Below are 19,244 nucleotides of genomic sequence, written 5' to 3'. Positions count from 1 at the left end.
GGATACTGGATGTAATATGTCACATTTATATAGCAGCATATACTTGCATTCCCTATAAAATAAAAATGCTGGCAAATCTCTTCATAACTCTATCTTGCGCCGCTCCTATTTTGTCTGGAGATACACAAATAAATAAATAATTGGACATTACCATTAGTGTTGAGCAAAGCGAAGCATTCAAAGCGGAATTCAGTCTGAAGTTTAGGAAAACTTTGATTCACAACGAATCCAAATTTCCTTGGGCTTCGTGGTAACGAATCAGATTTTTCAAAAATGGCGGCTGTATGTGTTACAAAGTGAAACTAAATGTGGAGGAGGCAAGCCCAGGAAAGCAAGGTCACCCATAATGCTGTGCAGCCAGCCAATCCACAGATAGCCATCCCTTGTGATGTCGCAGTGCTATAAAACCCTCATCCCGCACAGTCTCCACCATTTTCCTGTGAGCTGAGCATAGGGAGAGACGTGGCAAGTGCTCATGCGCTAGAGACAGTGTTGTTGAAAATGATTAATAAAAGAATATTGGAGAGGGAGAGTGCAGGGACAATTCAGGGACAGTGCAGGGAGAGTTCAGGGAGACTGCAGGGACAGTGCAGGGAGACTTATTCCACATCAGTTTCATTTATTTATTCCTACATTTACTTATTCCTACATAAGCCATAAACTAAGGTATGTAATTCAATACCAATAAGGTGGAAGTCTTTATTATTCTACTGCCAGAGTGCCAACCAATACCATCCAGTCTGCACCCCTTAGGGGGGCCAGGTCTTAATGATGAACATCCTCATCTTTTGCAGGCTTTACTTCTTCCAAATCATCCTTCAAAGTCTCCATGTATTAGAAAATTCAGCAAGATGCAGAGAGTGGAGGAGCTGAATGTTCCTGATGACATATTCTCATTGATATTAGATGATGTGGAAAAGGAGGAAAAGCAGATGGCAGAAGAAGGTCTCCCACCTGTGGGGCAGGAGAGTGCTGGGGTTGGAGAAGTGGGTACAGGCCATGTTTAAAGGTGCATTAAAGGTGCCGGACAGCCATTAACAATGAAGAAGGACTAAACACTATACACTATATATGCGGTCTTTATTATTAAATAAAAGGCAGCTGCGGGCTAATCGGCTGCGTGGCTCTACTTCACAGCATGGCAGCAACACGCCAGCAGCACGACTGCTCCATGTGGCTGTACCCTAAGACAGAGTGGCCTGGGTATACCTGATTTATAGCGATTTGTGGCCAATTAATTTATAATGAATCAAATTTCTTGTAGAACGTCATAGAAGATGCCGAATAGAATTTTTCAAAACTTTACTCATCTCTAATTACCATTTGCCCTTTCATTTGGACATGTGCCTCTGTGGTGTGACACTGCCAGCACTGTATAGGGACATTACCTAGAGGAATGGGAACATTTAGTTGTCACATTATTTGTACATTTCCAAAAGGAAGAAGAGGGGAACAACATTTTTTTCCCTAAAACACCAATCAAGTCCATGGGTTGAATTGGTACAGCCAATGGTCCAAAGTGCTGCTGTGTCTTGAAAAAAAAAGAAGGCAATTTTTTTAAACTACTTATCCGAGACTAACAAATGCTACCCCATATGCCGGGCCCCTCACAGTGAATCTACTTACCTGGCTCCCCGCTCCCTGTGCCGCTCCTGGTCCTTGCACCGCCGCAGCTGCTTCTCCCCATGCGCAGATGAAAACATCCAGTGTTGGGAGGGGGGGGGGGGGGGAGAAGGGCGTGCATCTCTAACATCAACCGCAATAGTAGGGAGGCACGCCCTTCTTTCCCTCCGACACCAGATGTTTTCATCTACGCACGGGGAGAAGCAGATGCGGCAGTGCAGGGACCAGGAGCGGCGCAGGGAGCCAGGTAAGTAGATTCAGGGTGATGGGCCTGGACTTATGGGGAGCATTTGTTAGTCTCGGATAACCCCTTAAACGCTGTGTGTTCAGATGCAGACAACATCCTGTGTTTTCAGTGCTTGCTCTACCTCACATGTGCCACTTCTAACAGATTCTGCAGAGAAAGGTGCTTTCTTAGATTTTGTTTGTTGTTTAAAATTGTTCCATCGCCTTGGCAGAATTTCCCTAGTCATTTCCACCTCCGCACTTCAAATTAAATTCTCCAGACTGACCATATTTTATTGCATTTCTAAGCCAATGAACACATATGACACTGAGGATTCAACAAACCAATCTATTAGTACACTATGAAATCTTTGTGATTCCATTGGCACCATAGATTGTAGTTACCTGAGGGCAGCACTACTCCTGTCCTTTGAGACATTACATCAGATGATATCAATAAGTGTCTCTGTGACATTTTACTCTGCCTACATCTACGTCTCATATAACTTGGAAAGACCATAAAGTCATCTGCTGCCTACGCCCAGATTAGCATGCAGTGGAGGAAGCTTCAGGCCAGAAGTTGAAAATCCTCAAGTGTCAAAAAAATGACTGCTTCACACACCTTTTGTTCTGTCAACTAACCCCCCACCCCCGGGAAATGGGAAGATTGGTAGACGTCTGTAGAATCAATCTGCTTTTGTGAGAGAAACATGAAACCAGAAAAAAACAGCTGTTATGGGAAGCTCCACGGAGGAAACCTCATGGATGATATATTGGATTCTGTCCCTTTCTAGGGTATAGCCACACAGGGAGATTTCACTGCAGATTTCCCATGCTCTAAATCTGCAAATGGTGATATCTTGATCATAAATTGAACTGAACGCCAGTGTTACCAGTGTTCAAGGACATCTGTCAGCAGGTTGTACCTATGAAACTGGCTGACCTGTTACATGTGCACTTGGCAGCTGAAGGCATCTGTGTTGGTCCTATGTACATATGTGCCCGCATTGCTGAGAAAAAATATTTTTTTATATATGCAAATGAGCCTATAGGAGCAACGGGGGCGTTGCTGTTACACCTAGAGACTCTGCTCTCTCTGCAACTGCTGCACCCTCTGCACTTTGATAGGCCTAGGCAGTGTAAATGTGATCACGCATACCTGGTTCTGTCAATCAAAGTGGAGAGGGTGTGACAGGTGTGACAGTTGCAGAGAGAGCAGAGCCTCTAGGAATAATGACAACGCCCCCATCGTAGACTTTTAGCTAACATCCGGAGATGGTGTTTTTTTCTACAAAAGGGTATGTTCAGCGGATTATCCAGAGGTAAAATCTGCAGCGTATTCCACAACAGAAACCACAGCGGTTTTTGGCAAAGTTTTTCACTTTAAATGCCGCTGACCTGCTCGCTGTTTAATCCCACCGAATGGAGATAAATCTTGAACAGGCACCCAACGAAACTTCCAGCAACCTCTATATGGAAACTGCTCCTAGAAGGGCAAAGTTGCAGCTTTAAATCATAGAAGAGTGGCCTGTTTATTTTCGGGGTACCGAAGGGGGTTACATGTGTTGCTACAGCTAGTGATATATTCCCAAAGCTGGTTTCATCCAAAAAGAAAGCCGCAGCACTCCTTCCATTCAATGCAATAAGCTTGAAAAAGACTCAGGAGAGTTTAAACATCGCGTTCTCTAATGATGCGTTTTGGTTACTAAATACATCACATTGCGTTGAACGGAAGGAGTTCTGCTGATTTATTTTGGGATGTACTTCTGGGACCCCAAGCCGGGGTCCGACACTGCTTGCACCCACGTGTCCCTCTGCGGACTCTTTTCCTACTAAAAGGATACGCCTAAACTAGGTAACATACTGCTGCTCTACTGTAAACTTTTTTTTTTATTAAAGCTGGTTTCATTCATAAGTTATTTGCAGCATTTTCACATATTTTTTTATTTTTAGCATTTTTGCTGAGATTTTTAGGCAAAAACTAAACTTTAAGATGTTAGCTGTAAGTCTATGGTCATTCTGAAGCACAGTACAAAGTTTTTTTTGTACAGGCGGTATTCTTCACTTGTGGTGCTTTTTTCTGGGGTCCATGACATTTGAATTTTTTTTCTTATTTGCTGGTGTTTTTTGTGCAACAGACATCGATTCATGGGTGCGAGAGGCCTAAACCCCATTCATTGCAAATCTAAGGAGAAGTAAGACTTTTATTTAGTCTGTCGGATAAATTTCAACTTTTTTTTTACCTTGAAATAAGAATCTAAAAAACTGACATAAAAGACAAAAGTGCTACTTGTTAACCAAGCGTCTAATCGTATGTCCTAACCAGTTGACTGCGTGAAGGTGTGTGACATCATGCAGTGCTATTGTTTGAAGATGTTACGAGAACACAGGCTGCTTTATGCATCAGTGCTATCTGAAGGGAGACGCTGGAACAGTCCTCTGCTATATGTTTCACTGGGCTGTAAGCTTATAGCTTCTCTCGCTCTGGATGCATTCATCTGATAGAGGAGTGATTTCGGAGAAACGTCTGGGTTTTTCATTATTTACTTCTGGCCCTGCTGCCATCTGCTCCTGTATCCTTGAGGTAGAAGCCTAGAATTAGTTCCCTGCATGTCTTCCAATAAAAATATATATACTCACATCTGTATAGGTACATATCTACCACCCCCGCCAGGCTGCCACACGTGCCATTAGTATCCTTGGCACTATTTTACCATGAAACAACATCCTCCAGAAACGTCTGCCAATGTCTAAAAGGACGTGTTCCACATTTCCTCTTGTTAACTGGCTGACGATGGTACTGACAATCTCCGTTTTAACTTCTAACATTAATACGAGTTTTCCGTCTTATTAAAAGAGCATCCACATCTACTGGATGAGCGAAACACTATTAGTGCTATAAGGGTAGGAACACAAGGGCAGGCTCCTTTTGGAAGCCAAAATCAGGAGTGGATCATAAAAGAAGAGAACCTATAAAAAACAAATACGACTTCTGCACTTTTTTTTTATTCACTTCTGGTTTTGGCTTCCAAAACTGCATCAAGAAACCTGAATGCATGGCCGTACTCTAATGCATAAGGATGTGTTCACATGTAGTGGATACACTGCAGATTTTCTGGCATCGTAGAGAGAAAACCTGCAGTGCATTACAGATGCAGAAAAGTAGATAATATTTGACTAAATCAGCACTTCAATCTGCAAAAAAAACAGACCATGTCATGCAGGCCTTACAGCTGTTACATAGAAAGGATCCGTTGTGCGTCTCATTTTTCCTTCCTTCTGACAGATCAGAAGAAGAGTCAAATAAATGATAATGTCAGCCAGGCGGAAAAGCAAAATGTGTAGAGGTGGCAGCAGCATCAGGGGGCCACAGAGTGGCACAATGACAGAGCGTGAAGGTGGCAGCAGCAGCATCAGGAGGAGGCCACAAGGTGGCACAATGACAGTGTTGAGGTGGCAGCAGCATCAGAAGGCCACAGAGTGGCACAATGACAGAGTGTGGAGGTGGTGGCAGCAGCAGCATCAGGACAGATCAGAAGATGGGTCAAATAAATGATAATGTCAGCCGGGCGGAAAAGCAAAATAGTGGCCTAGTCATGAAGTGGGGAGGGTGGGAACAGCATGAGAAATCCACAGAGTTGCCCTATGACATAGTAGTGAGGTGGAAGCAGCATGAGGAGACCACAGAGTAGCCCAATTATAGAGTCTAGAGGTGGCAGCAGCATCAGGAAGAGGCTACAGTGTGGCACAATGACAGTGTGGAGGTGATAGCAGCATCAGGAGGAGGCCACGGGGTGGAACAATGACACTGTGGAGTTGGCAGCATCATCATCAGGAGGCCACAGAGTGGCACAATGACAGTGTAGAGGTGGCAGCAGCATCAGGAAGCCACAGAGTGGCAAGATGACATAGTGTGGAGGTGGCAGCAGCAGCATCAGGAGGAGGCCACAAGGTGGCACAATGACAGTGTTGAGGTAGCAGCAGCATCAGAAGGCCACAGAGTGGCACAATGACAGAGTGTGGAGGTGTCAGCAGCAGCAGCATCAGGAGGAGGCCACAGAATTGAACAATGACAGTGTGGAGGTGGCATCAGCAGCATCAGGAGGCCACAGAGTGGCACAATGACAGTGTGGAGGTGATAGCAGCATCAGGAGGAGGCCACGGGGTGGAACAATGACAGTGTGGAGTTGGCAGCATCATCATCAGGAGGCCACAGAGTGGCACAATGACAGAGTGTAGAGACAGTGACAGCAGCATCAGGAGGAGGCCACAGGATGGAAAAATGACAGTGTGGAGGTGGCAGCAGCATCAGGAAGCCACAGAGTGGCAAGATGACATAGTGTGAAGGTGGCAGCAGCAGCATCAGGAGACCACAGAGTGGCAAGGTGACATAGTGTGGCGTTGACAGCATCATCAGGAGACCACAGAGTGGCAAAATGACATAGTGTGGTGGGGGTAGCAGCATCAGGAGAGCACAGAGTAGCAAGGTGACATAGTGCGGAGGTGGCAGCAGCATCAAGAGACCACAGAGTGGTAAGGTGACATAGTGTGGAGGTGGCAGCAGCATCAGGAGACCACAGAGTGCCAAAGTGACATAGTGTAGAGGTGGCAGCAGCATCAGGAGACCACAGAGTGACTCGGTGACAGAGTGTGAAGGTGGCAGCAGCATCAGGAGACCACAGAGTGACCCGATGACAGAGTGGGGCGGTGGGTGGCAATACCAGTATCAGCTGAAGATGGTGGGTAAAAGAAGGAGCACTTGGCTTCAGATGTGTGGCATCAGGCGGGTGACAGCGTCAGAATACAGCTGAGGCAGGAAGCCAGAAGAAACCGGTCTCTTTTGTCAAAGTGTTGGTGTGGCACCATGGATGATCTAGTCTGATGCATCAGGCATTGGTAGGTGGAAATCCTGGCTGATCCATGCCTGATTCATCTTGACAAAGGTCAGTCTCTCCAAATTTTGGGTGGACAGGCAAGTTCTTCTTGTGGTAACTGTGGCCCCTGCTGCACTAAACACCCGCTCTGATGCCACACTACTGGCCGAGCAGGACAGCTTTTCCAGGGCAAACTCTGCCAGTTGCGGCCAGAAATCCAGTTTGGTTGCCCAATAGACCAGTGGATCCTCAGTATGGGGTGGCAGGGTGCTGTCCAAGTATGCCCACAACTGCTGGTTTAGGTCCTGCTCCAGGTCTAGCTTCTGCTGATGGTGAGTAGATTCTTCACTAGGCGGGTGAAAAAAGCTGCTCATCAGCAACTCTAGACTCAAGTTGCTGCTGATGAAGCTGGAACTGCTCCTACCTCTCCACCCTGTAGCGAGGGTCCAACAAGGTGGAGAGCCAAAAGTCATCCCTCTGCCGAATAGTGACAATTCGGTTGTCACTATGCAAGCAAGTGAGCATGCATCGGGCCATTTGTGCAAGTGACTCGGAGGGACTACCTGCCTCCATCTCCACTGCATACTGCCACAGTGTGTCTGGGTCCTCTACCTCGTCTTCCTCATCGCCCTGTAGCTCCTCCTGCTCCTCCTCTCCTGTCATCTGTGTAGAAAAAACACCCATTTCGCTACACATTGCTTTTGCTCCAATGTCCTCCTCCTCCAATTTAGTGATGAGCGGCAGGGGCAATATTCAAATTTGTGATATTTTGCGAATATTTGCCATATATTCGCAAATTCGAGAATTTGTTATCTTAGTCCATATTTTCTTGATTGCGTGAATCGGCAATTGAAAAATTTGTGATAAAAATTCACAGTACGAAAATTCGCAATCAACACTACTCCTAAAGTCATAGATATTGCAGCCTTCTCATTGGCCCACATGCTAGAAGCAGGGAGGGATCATGTGTACTTAAAAAAAAATAAAAAAAATGGAATATTCAAAATTACGAATATATATCACTATATTCTAAATATTCGTGGATTCTTGAAGTGCCGATACTCGCGATAAAAATTCGCAATTTGAATATTCGTGATCAACACTACTCCAGTTCACCCCCCCACAGGGCTCATGTGGCCGTGAGATCTATGCACCACGCCTCCAGTCCACTGACCAGCCAGATTTGCCAGCATCTGTTCCAAGACATGATGCAGTGGAATGATGTTGTTTATCCCGTAGTCCTGGTGACTGACAAATAACGTGGCCTCCTTAAAGGTCCTGAGCAAACGTCAGGTGTCACGCATGTGCTGCCACTGGCTGACATAGAAGTTACACAGGGGAGTACTTCTGTCTGCTTGGATCATCAAGAAATCTTTTATGGCCTTTCTCTGTTCGTATAGTCGGTCTAACATATGGAGGGTGGAATTGCAACGAGTAGAAATGTCACATATCAGCCTATGTTGGGGGATGCCGTTCAGCCGCTGCAGCTTAAAGGGAACCTGTCATGTGGATATTTGATTATAATCTAACTAATTATATACAATCATTAACTACTAAAAAGTACCTTAGATGTATTCACTTACTGGTGTGACAGATGGTTACCTCATAATATACACACAAAGATGCCGCATGCTAATGAGCTGATTCGAGTCCGGCGTGATGTCGTTGAGTCCAGCGTATATTTAATTCAGAGCTATAGCCACTCCCCTGCCCACCTGCTTCTGATTCATATGGAAACAAACTGTCAATTAGCAGCAGGTGGGCGGGGAGAGTCAGGAGCTCATAAATATTCATGACTCATCATTATCAGCTAGAGCTTTTCAATACAAGATGTTGGCAGATTGACTGGGTCAATTAAAGAAAGTGACCCAGCATTTTGCTAAGACAATCAGTCACTTATGTATGTTGCCCTTAGTTAGGACACCATAAAACTGGTGACAGGTTCCCTTTAAGGAGGCTGTGCTTTGCGGTATACAAGTGGCTGAAGTGCATGCAAAGTTTCTTGGCCATTATTAGGATGTCTTGAAGGTGGGTGAAAGACTTCAGGAACAGCTTCACAACCAGATTTAACACATGTGCCATGCAGGGCGCATGGGTCAGCCTTCCTTGATGCAGTGCTGACACCATGTTCTTCCCGTTGAACGGCAAATAATATATATTTTTTTGCCAATAATACACACCAAAAATGGCTTTAGAACATATACTGTAATTGCACTGCTGAACGCCAAATATATATTTTTTTGCCAAAAAGGGCTGTAATTTTCTCACTTCACCACACGCCAAATACTTTTTTTTGTGCCACAAATACATGCAAAAAAGTGCTTTAGAACATATAACTGCACCGCTGCATTTTTCCACTTATACGCGCTACAAAAGGCTTTAGAACATATAACTGCAACGCTGACCGGCAAATAATATACATTTTTTTGCTACTAAAACACGCCAAAAAGGGCTTTAGAACATAGAATTGCACCGCTGAACGGCAAATAATATATATATTTTTTGCCAATAATACACACCAAAAAGGGCTTTAGAACATATAACTGCACTGCTGAAGGAAAATATATATTTTTTTTGCCACTAATACACACCAAAAAGGGCTGTAATTTTCTCACTTCACCACAAGCCAAATACTTTTTTTTTGTGCCACAAATACATGCAAAAAAGTGCCTTAAAACATATAACTGCACCGCTGAATGGCAAATAATATAGATTTTTTTGCCACTAATACACGCCAAAAAAGGCTTCAGAACATAGAACTGCACCGCTGATCGGCAAATAGGCCCTTACATTTTTCCACTTATACATGCTACAAAAGGCTTTAGAACATATAACTGCAACGCTGAACAGCAAATAATATAAATTTTTTTGCTACTAAAACACGCCAAAAAGTGCTTTAGAACATATAACTGCACCGCTGAAAGGCAAATAATATAAAAAAAATTGCCACTAATGCACGCCAAAAAGGCCTTTAGAACATAGAACTGCACCGCTGAATGGCAAATAATATATATATTTTTTGGCACTAATACACGCCAAAAAGGGATTTAGAACCTATAACTGCACTGCTGAACGCCAAATATATATATTTTTTCCACATGGATGCCACCCGTGTGCCTTCCGTAATTTGCGGAACAGAACAGAAGGCCCATTATAGAAATGCCTATTCTTGTCCGCAAAACAGACAAGAATAGGACATGACTCATAATTTTTGCGGGTCCATAGAACTCCGTGTGCTGTCCGCATCTTTTGCGGCCCCATTGAAGTGAATTAGTCCGCACATGAGCTGCAAAAAAATGCGGCTTGGATGTGGAACAAAACCACGGTTGTGTGAATGAGCCCTAAGGCTTACAGGGCCATGGCTGCCTAGATGGGGGAGGTGGTATGAATAATAAAATAAAAATTACTAAGAAATATCATCTTGGGAGTTGGCGTGGATGGAGAGATCACTAGGTGGGGTGGTGATTTTAGTTGCTGTGATTCTAGTAATTCTGTTGTCATAGGAGTAGTAGAAGTACTACAAGTGGACCTAGCATCTATTGGGGCTTGCACCCATTTTCCCTCTTAGTCCAAGTTCACACTTCAGTTATTTAGTCAGTGATTTCCATCAGTTATTGTGAACCAAAACCAGGTGTGGGTCAAAAACACAGAACTGGTGCAGATCTTTCCATTATACCTGATCTTACTGGTTTTGGCTCACAATTGATTTAAATAACTGACCAAATAACGGAAGTGTGAACTTAGCTTTACTCTCGATGGGTGCTGTATCTCTTTATTTTTTGAACCATCCTGACATTGGCACACTAATGCCATTTAGCATTTCTTGTCCAGCTAAACCAATGGATGTAATAACAAATGCATGTTATGTCCAATGACTGTATTATGTTCTGTGTTCTATTCCACCCTGGAACATGTATTGTACATATGTTGTTCAGAGCATTTTGATTTTACATTATAACAATTATGTTATGCATTAATGTTGTGTAATGCGTAACATATGACTGTTGGTTCACGGACACAGAACCTCTAACTGGCTGCGGGAGTTTACATAAAGGATCCTTGTTCACAGGGAAGCCTGGCATTCATTCACTACATTGCACCATTGTCATGAAATGTGTTTGGATGAGGCCTCATGATGTCATGCACTATGGTGTGCGGTGTCCTGCCAGATGCCTCCTCACCGACATTGTCATGACCCACCTTGGAGTCTACATAAAAAATATATATTCCCACTACTGGTTCATGTGCCAGACTTACAAAAAGAGAAGTCTCCAAATGATCATCATGATAATAGCCGAGTGTAAAGACGGAAATGACCTTCATGTGCATGCCATTTGTAGAAATATTAATATTCATGATGTGTAGGTCTCAAAAAGCCATTAATAGGCAATGACGACACTGCCTGCTGAGGAGGGATTGTCCAAAAGATGCTTTAGATGATTTTTTTTAGAATAATTTTATTTTTTAGGCCAGTTTCCCACAAGAGTATGATGTGCGATGACTGCGTTTCCTGGAATGCTCCTCTGAGCGAACTCACAGCATCATAATTACTTATGATGCTGTGCGTTCCTATGTACCTTATACGTTATGGCGGTCCTACTGTACTGTGCTCACATAACGCCGCAGTCAGGCAGGTACTCACAGCATCATAAATCATTATGATATTGTGAGTTTGCATCAAATAAGCAATGTTCATTCCAGGAAATACAGCCGTCACGCGGAGTGTGTGTCCTGGACTGAAGACACTTGTGTGAACTCAACCTTAAGGGGTTGTTCAGGAGGACAGCTGCGGCCATGAGGTGGAAACCTGCCTGGAACTGATAAATGTCGAAACAGCAGCACAGGGGATCAAAAGGGTCAGTAAAGTTTTTAGTTTTTTTTTTTCCCATTGTGCCTGTTCTGCCTCATACTGTATACGACAGCACAAAAGACTTGACAAACAAGGCGGCATACCTTATGAAATATAGAAAAAGGTGCAGAATTTCAACAAAGGCTATATTAGTAAGTGTCATATAGGCATTAGTCAACAATAACCAGAAAGTGGCCAACAACTTTATTAAATGTGGCAGAAGACATATATGCCAGTTTTTTCCCAGAGTTCTGGCACATTTTGATTAGTAAATTTCCCCATTGTATTTACATACTTGCATCCATCCATTGTTCTCATTTTAAAGGAACTTCAATTTTTTTTTACGGGTTTCGTACAAATAATAACTGACATATTAACTCTAGGATATGCCGTCAGTATTGGTGTGGATTAGATGTCTGGGACCTCCACCAGAATGAAGACATAGCTCCGACTTTACCTGTGCGTTGTATTGTAGATTCCTTATGGCTCCGATAGTCGTTTTGCCTACAGAATAAATCAAATAAAGCAACAGAAGCCAAATTAGTTGTACAATATCCTCCTGATGATCTGTTCTAGGCTACTTTCACACTCACGTTTTGGGCGAATCCGTCATGGATCTGCAAAAACGGATCCGCTACAATAATACAACCGCATGCATCCGTCATGAACGGATCCATTTGTATTATCTGTAACATAGCCAAGACGGATCTGTTTTCTATTGTGCCAGATTGTGTCAGAGAAAACAGATCCGTCCCCATTGACTTACATTGTGTGTCAGGACGGATCAGTTTGGCTCAGTTTCGTCAGACGGACACCAAAACTCTGCAAGCAGTGTTTTGGTGTCGGCCTCCAGAGCAGTATGGAGGCAGAACGGAGGCAAACTGATGCATTCTGAGCGGATCCTTTTCCATTCAGAATGCATAAGGGCAAAACTGATCCATTTTTGACTGCTTGTGAGAGCGCAATATGGATCTCACAAATGGAAAGCCAAAATGCACGTGTGAAAGTAGCCTTACACACACAAATACATACAAGGGCTACATTTAAGTAAAAAAGATACTAACTAAAGAAATAGCTAAAAAAAAACATATCATGTATTCTACATACCAGAAGGACTGCTTTAGTCAAAACAACTGGCAAAGCTAATGTAATGTTTCCAAGATGATACAAAGTTAACTTCAGTTGAAAGTAGCGAAAGTATTTATGAAGTAATTGACGGCCCACACCTATAGAATTAGCACATAGGTTTTTATACAGTAGCTATACTCATATCACCGCTAAGACAGACAGTGTAATAAGGAAATCATCTACAGCAGGGATGCTCAACCTGTGGCCCTTCAGCTGTTGTAAAACTACAACTCCCACCATGCTCTGCTGTAGACTGATAGCTGTAGGCTGTCTGGGCATGCTAGGAGCTGTAGGTTGGGCATCCCTGATCTAGAGAGCTCCTTGGGCCCGCTGTAGATATATATACAGAACATGATAAGCTGGCAATAAACAAGAGATAACTGTGGACAGAACGCTCATTTGGCCGACAGCTATATCTTCTGACACATCAATGCTCGGCTATGCATGCAGTATGGTAGTGAATGGGGAGAAAGGTCCAGGCAGCGGCTTATTTCCCCCGAAAGCAAAAGGAACAGGCGGTTGAAATCCAACTTACCATTGTCAGGGCCGTCTTTAATATTGATTGGACCCTGGGCAAAAATTTACTTGGGCCCCCTGGATCCCGCCTTCCCACACCTTAGCAGGCAATCACGCCCTCCACCACAACACACACACAAAAAATACACACATCTAGTAGAGTACAGCGAATGACTGTAAATACTTCCAGTTCTGAAGACTCCAGCGGCTCAGGATCAGTGCTCTGGGCAGCTGGGCTCAGGGTGGAAGTGGGCACCGCTCTGCAGGAAGGAGACCAGGGCTCGGCTCACCCTAGTGTTACAGTGCACCCCAGCACCCCACAGTATGCAGTATAGCACCCTATAGTATACAGCACCACACAGTATGCAGTTTAGCACCCCACACTATACAGTACCCCACAGTATATAGTAGAGCAGTATAGCAGCCCACAGTATACAGCACCTCACGGTATACAACACCTGACTGTATACAGCACCCCAAACTATACACAATACAGCCCCCCACACTAAACAGTACAGCAGTATAGCACTCCCCCCCACACTATACATGCCCCCCACAGTATACAGCCCACCACACAGTATACAGGCCACCCCCCCCCAGTATACAGCCCACCACACAATATACAGCCCATTACACAATATACAGCCCACCACACAATATACAGCCCACCACACAATATACAGCACCCCACTATACAGTAGTTTACAGTATATTAACATAACAGCCCCTGTCACCTTTTTCTGATGTAATCTTTACACAAAAAAGCTCCACACTGCAACACTCAGTAGGACCTGTGATGACCTCATAGTCATGTGACCAGTAATTGCTAGGTTACTGGTCACATGGTAATGATGTCATTAAGGTCCTAGAGCAAAACTCATTAAGGTCCTAGAATTAAGATCATTAACACAGTACGATCATGATGCCTGTGTAGCCGACAGCCTGACACCCGGGGCAGTAGCTAGCAGGGCTCAAGAGGCAGCTGCCTTGGGCCCCCCAGGAGCAACTGGGCCCAGGGCAGCTGCCCCTTTTGCCCCTTGGTAAAGACGGCCCTGACCATTGTGGGAAAGTCAGTAGGATGCTTTAGGGTGGCCGTACTGACATAAATCTTATGTGAATAGCCAGCTTATGTGCATTGCAATCCTGCATCTTAGGCCCCTTTCACATGGGCGAGTATTCTGCGCGGATCCGATGCGTGAGATGAACACATTGCACCCGCACTGAATACCGACCCATTCATTTCTATGGGGCTGTGCACAAGAGCGGTGATTTTCATGCATCACTTGTGCATTGTGTGAAAATCGCAGCATGCTCCTCTTTGTGCGTTTTTCACTCAACACAGGCCTCGTAGAAGTGAATTGGGTTGCGTGAAAATCGCAAGCATCCGCAAGCAAGTGCAGATGCGGTGCGATTTTCACGCACGGTTGCTAGGAGACGATCAGGATGGAGACCCGATCATTATTATTTTCCCTTATAACATGGTCATAAGGGAAAATAATAGCATTCTGAATATAGAATGCATAGTAAAATAGCGCTGGAGGGGTTAATAAAATTAAATAAAATTTAACTCACCTTTGTCCACTTGATCGCGCTGCCCGGCATCTCGTCTGTCTCCTTTGCTGAACAGGACCTGTGGTGACGTCACTCCGGTCATCACATGTTCCATCACATGATCTTTTACCATGGTGATGGATCATGTGATGACCGGAGTGACGTCACCACAGGTCCTGTTCCTGGAATGAATGCTCACCACAGGTCCGGTTCCGCAAAGGAGACAAAAGAGATGCCAGGCTACGCGATCAAGTGGACTAAGGTGAGTAAAATTATTTAATTTTTTTAACCCCTCCAGCGCTATTTTACTATGCATTCTGTATTCGGAATGCTATTATTTTCCCTTATAACCATGTTATAAGGGAAAATAATACAATCTACAGAACACAGATCCCAAGCCCGAACTTCTGTGAAGAAGTTCGGGTTTGGGTACCAAACATGTGCGATTTTTCTCACGTGAGTGCAAAACGTATTACAATGTTTTGCACTCGCGTTGAAAAATCGCGGGTGTTCCCGCAACGCACACGCACATTTTCCAGCAACGCCCGTCTGAAAGAGGCCTTATTATTGTACACATAGTACAGATCATCAATAAGATCTAATTTTTAAGTTTGTAATTGACTTAAAAATGAGACCCTAGTGGCAAGTGATTGGCTCCAAAGTCAGGTCTAATCTGGACCACTGGGGCCCATTATTCTGTTAAAGCCTGGGCCCAATGTATGATTCTCTAGTGCTCTGGTGGACCAAACTCACCCTGCACAGGGGGGAAGAAGACCCTTTTGTATTATCATGATTCCCAAAGTCTTTGTGATAGATACAAGTATAACTTCACATAGTCATTCTACAGCATGCAGCAAGCAATGGATATTTCATACATTAGGGAGATTTATGAAATGTCGTACAGTTTGATATATTTGGTGCGTCTTTAAGTGGAACATTTTTGTCTTGAGATGGTATGGTACTTTGTTTTCTATGCCACCCCTTCACCAAAGTGAGATAATTGCAACTTTTCAAAAAGTCTCAGATAAATCTGGCTTAAATGGGCACAACAGGCTAACCATGACCACTTTCCCACCCACTTTTCAAAACTGTAGTGAGGGCTGTAAAAATGCAAAATGTCGCAAAATGTTTGCGCAAATAAGCCCCAAAAGTCACAAAACTCTACTTTGCAACTTTTTGAAGCCAAAATTCTGGAGTGCAGGAAGAGCCGTATTTAAAATTAGGCACCGAGGACATGTGCCTGGGTCTGGGAGGGGGGACCCTTCCCCCTCCAATGGGGGGCAGCATCCCCCATTTCCCCGCCAACAGGGTAACTTGAAATTGGGTGGAGGGGATGCTGTAGTGACTCTGCTAAAAAAACAACAGCAGAGACTACCAAACAAGACCTGCTCAGTATCTGCTACACTGAGAGCAGAAGGACCTGTGATGACATCATCGTCGTGTGATCAGTGCAGAAGGGGGCAGCTCAGTATTGGAGGGGAGAAATGGTGGTGAGCCTGAGAAACATTGGAAGTTGTAGTCCTCACCTCTTATACCCCTCTCTGAAATGACCTCTGATATCCCATAATAATGGCCTGAACATACTGGGAGTTGTAGCTCTCTCCTCTTATGCCTCCTCTCTGTAATGCCCTTTGATATCACATAATAACGGTCTGGACATGCTGGGAGTTGTGGTGCTCTCCTCTTATACTCCTTCCAAGAAACATTTTCTAATATCTCATAATAAAGGCCTGGACGTGCTGCACAGTATATACCGGTATACTATATATATATATATATATATATATATATATATACTGTATGTGTCCAATAATGCACCCCAGCACCCTGTGTACGGTTTGTATGGGTACCTGCACTTTGTGAGAACACTCTAAATTAATACTTATTAATAAAATATGTTTTTAATAAAACAAGGTTTTACATGCTCCCCTCTTTCAATATGTTCAGGCTTCATGCACAAGGCTGTGTCCGTATTTCAGTCTACAACAATGGATCTGCAAAATACTGATACTTATACCATGGGAATTATTCTGGTTTTTTTCACTCCTATTAATAGAAAGGGCAATTCTCATCCCCAATGTAGACAAGACTAGGACATGTTCTATAATTTGTGGAACAACCACACAGATCTGCAAAAAATATGGACGTGCACATGGCAGCATAACAATAAATGGGTCAGAGTGCTGTCCCCAAAGTATGCAGACAGCACATGGATAAAGATTTATGGTCATGTGTATGAAGCCTTTTTCAGAACATCTTCTGGAAGTGACTTCAGTGATTGATCTATCCACCACAGAACGTTGCATGTCCAAACTATTAAAAACAAAATGTATTTATCCCGTGTGGTGAATGCTGTAATGGAAAAAGAAAATCCAAAAGGTGGATTTGCTTTTTTTTTTGTCACTTCATTTCCCCACCAAAATAATGAATAAAAAGTGATCAAAAAGTTGTACACACTCCAAAATGGTCAGTAAAAACTACAGATGACGCCGCAAAAAAATAAACCCTCACACAGCTCTGTAAGCATAACTATGAACAAGTTCTGGGGTCAGAATATGGTGATACAAAGAAAAAAATATGTTTTTTGAAAGTTTTTTATATTTTTTTTATTTATGAAAAAAAAATTAAGACAAGAAAAACCATATAAATGTGATATCTCTGTAATCATAATGACCTGCAGAATAAAGGTAACAGGTCAGTTTGACTGCACAGGGAACGCTCGAAAAAATGAAACCCATTCAACTATGCTTTATTTTCGACTTCTACCCCATCTGGAATTTTTTTCTACATTCCCACTACATTGCATGCAGTATAAATTGGTGCCATTACAAAGTAAAACTTGTCCCACATAAAACAAGCCCTTAGAGCTCATCCACACGAACGTGGTTTTGTTCCTCATCCGAGCTGCATTTTTTGCGGATCAGATGTGGACCCATTCACTTCAATGGGGCCGCAAAAGATCCGGACAGCACTCAGTTGCTCCGTTCCGTGGCCCCACAAAAATGATAGATCATGTCCTAGTCTTATCCGTTTTGCAAAACATGGCACATTCATGTGCATGAGCCTTTACACAGCTATGTGAACAGAAAACGGAAAACGTTATGGCTCCAGGAAGGCAAAGAGTCAAAAATGACAATGCAAAAACAGAATTGTCCCTGTTCTTAAGGGGTTATTGGAAAAAAACATAATCAACATATTTCTCTGCTGCCCTAAGGGTAAATCAAGTTTGGCAGAGCAAACTGCGCCTATCCAGAACATTGTCAAATGACCAGTCTCCATGCCATTTGTGTAGGTATCTGTAATTTTGCATACAAGTCTGAGGCACAGCCATCAGATTCTTCTCTCAGAAGACACAAATAAACTTGAAAGGACTTCTAAAGTTAAGTAGAAATGCAGTTCATATGATATGGCAGTAATGCTGCTCTAACTTTGTATGTAAAAATTCAAGAGTAGAATGCAGAAGTGTTCACTTACCACAATGTGGATGCTACATATATATATATATATATATATATATATATATATATATATATATAATCAGCCACAGTGATCTCTATGGACTTACAAAATACTACGGGTTTTTACATACAGCATAAGAAAACTTTGAGCTTTTTTATCTTGTTTAGTCAGTGGTTTAGACCGTGCTTAATAATACATTAGGATAGGATGGCCAGTCACAATGGTTCAAAAAGTTCAAAGTAGATGCTGGCAAATAAATTACCCAGTGCTATCAAATAACTTTTATAATCATACATGAATAATTCATAGAAATGTAACTCCACAACGAATATGATAATATGCTATGATAATACCTAATGTCACACACAACAAAAAGTGAGATCTGAAAAGGGTTTTCAACTCTAAGGCATCTGAATGTTAGTAAAATGTCACATAAAACAAAAAGTTTAACAAAAACAAAAAGTTTAACAAAGTTCAAAATTAATAGTAAAAATAAAAATACAAATTAATATTTGTCTATCTATCTATCTATCTATCTATCTATCTATCTATCTAACAATCTGTCATCTATCTTTTATACTATTAACATTTTAACCTGTTTTGTATGTTATACATGGTTTCCTGTTCTGTTTTTACATATGTAATAGAGAGTTATTGTTGTCAAGTGCATGGTCTTACCAAATCTGCTTGTGTCTCCAGTTGTCCTGCAGAGCTGAGTTTCTCCTCTGGAGCTGTGGGGGTCTTTTTATATAGCAGCTCAGCTAACAGCTCGGGAGTGGCTGGCAGCCACAGGACATAGAAGAAACCAGATCTGGAAAGCAAAGAAATCACAGAAAGCTTTCAACAGGGGTATAGACACATCCCATGACATCAGGCAAGACAGGAGGGCACCCCACCATATTCTGTTCCATGGGAAACTGACTATATTCTGGAGATCAGATGCTAAAGATGCACAAACTTCTTATTCTAATCCAAAAATGTCTGTTGTTTATGAATGTGCTTCTAAGACCTGAATGTTC

General features: G+C 43.0%; 1 protein-coding gene across 1 annotated transcript in view; it reads right to left on the bottom strand.

The window, feature by feature from the left end:
• LOC122929551 (cartilage intermediate layer protein) overlaps positions 1–18,997 on the bottom strand; it is a 47,602-nt gene extending 28,605 nt beyond the window's left edge. The window contains exons 1-2 of the mRNA XM_044283165.1: positions 18,904–18,997; positions 12,029–12,075 (exon numbers count right to left, since the gene is read on the bottom strand). The gene's annotated coding sequence lies outside the window, so the exon portion shown is untranslated. The remainder of the gene's footprint in view (positions 1–12,028; positions 12,076–18,903) is intronic.
• Positions 18,998–19,244: the final 247 nt, after the last annotated feature.

The sequence above is a fragment of the Bufo gargarizans genome, chromosome 2 (assembly GCF_014858855.1).
Source record: "Bufo gargarizans isolate SCDJY-AF-19 chromosome 2, ASM1485885v1, whole genome shotgun sequence".
Lineage (NCBI taxonomy): Eukaryota > Metazoa > Chordata > Amphibia > Anura > Bufonidae > Bufo > Bufo gargarizans.
Note: the sequence above shows the minus strand (reverse complement) of the source record. Positions and strands in the feature narration are given on the sequence as shown.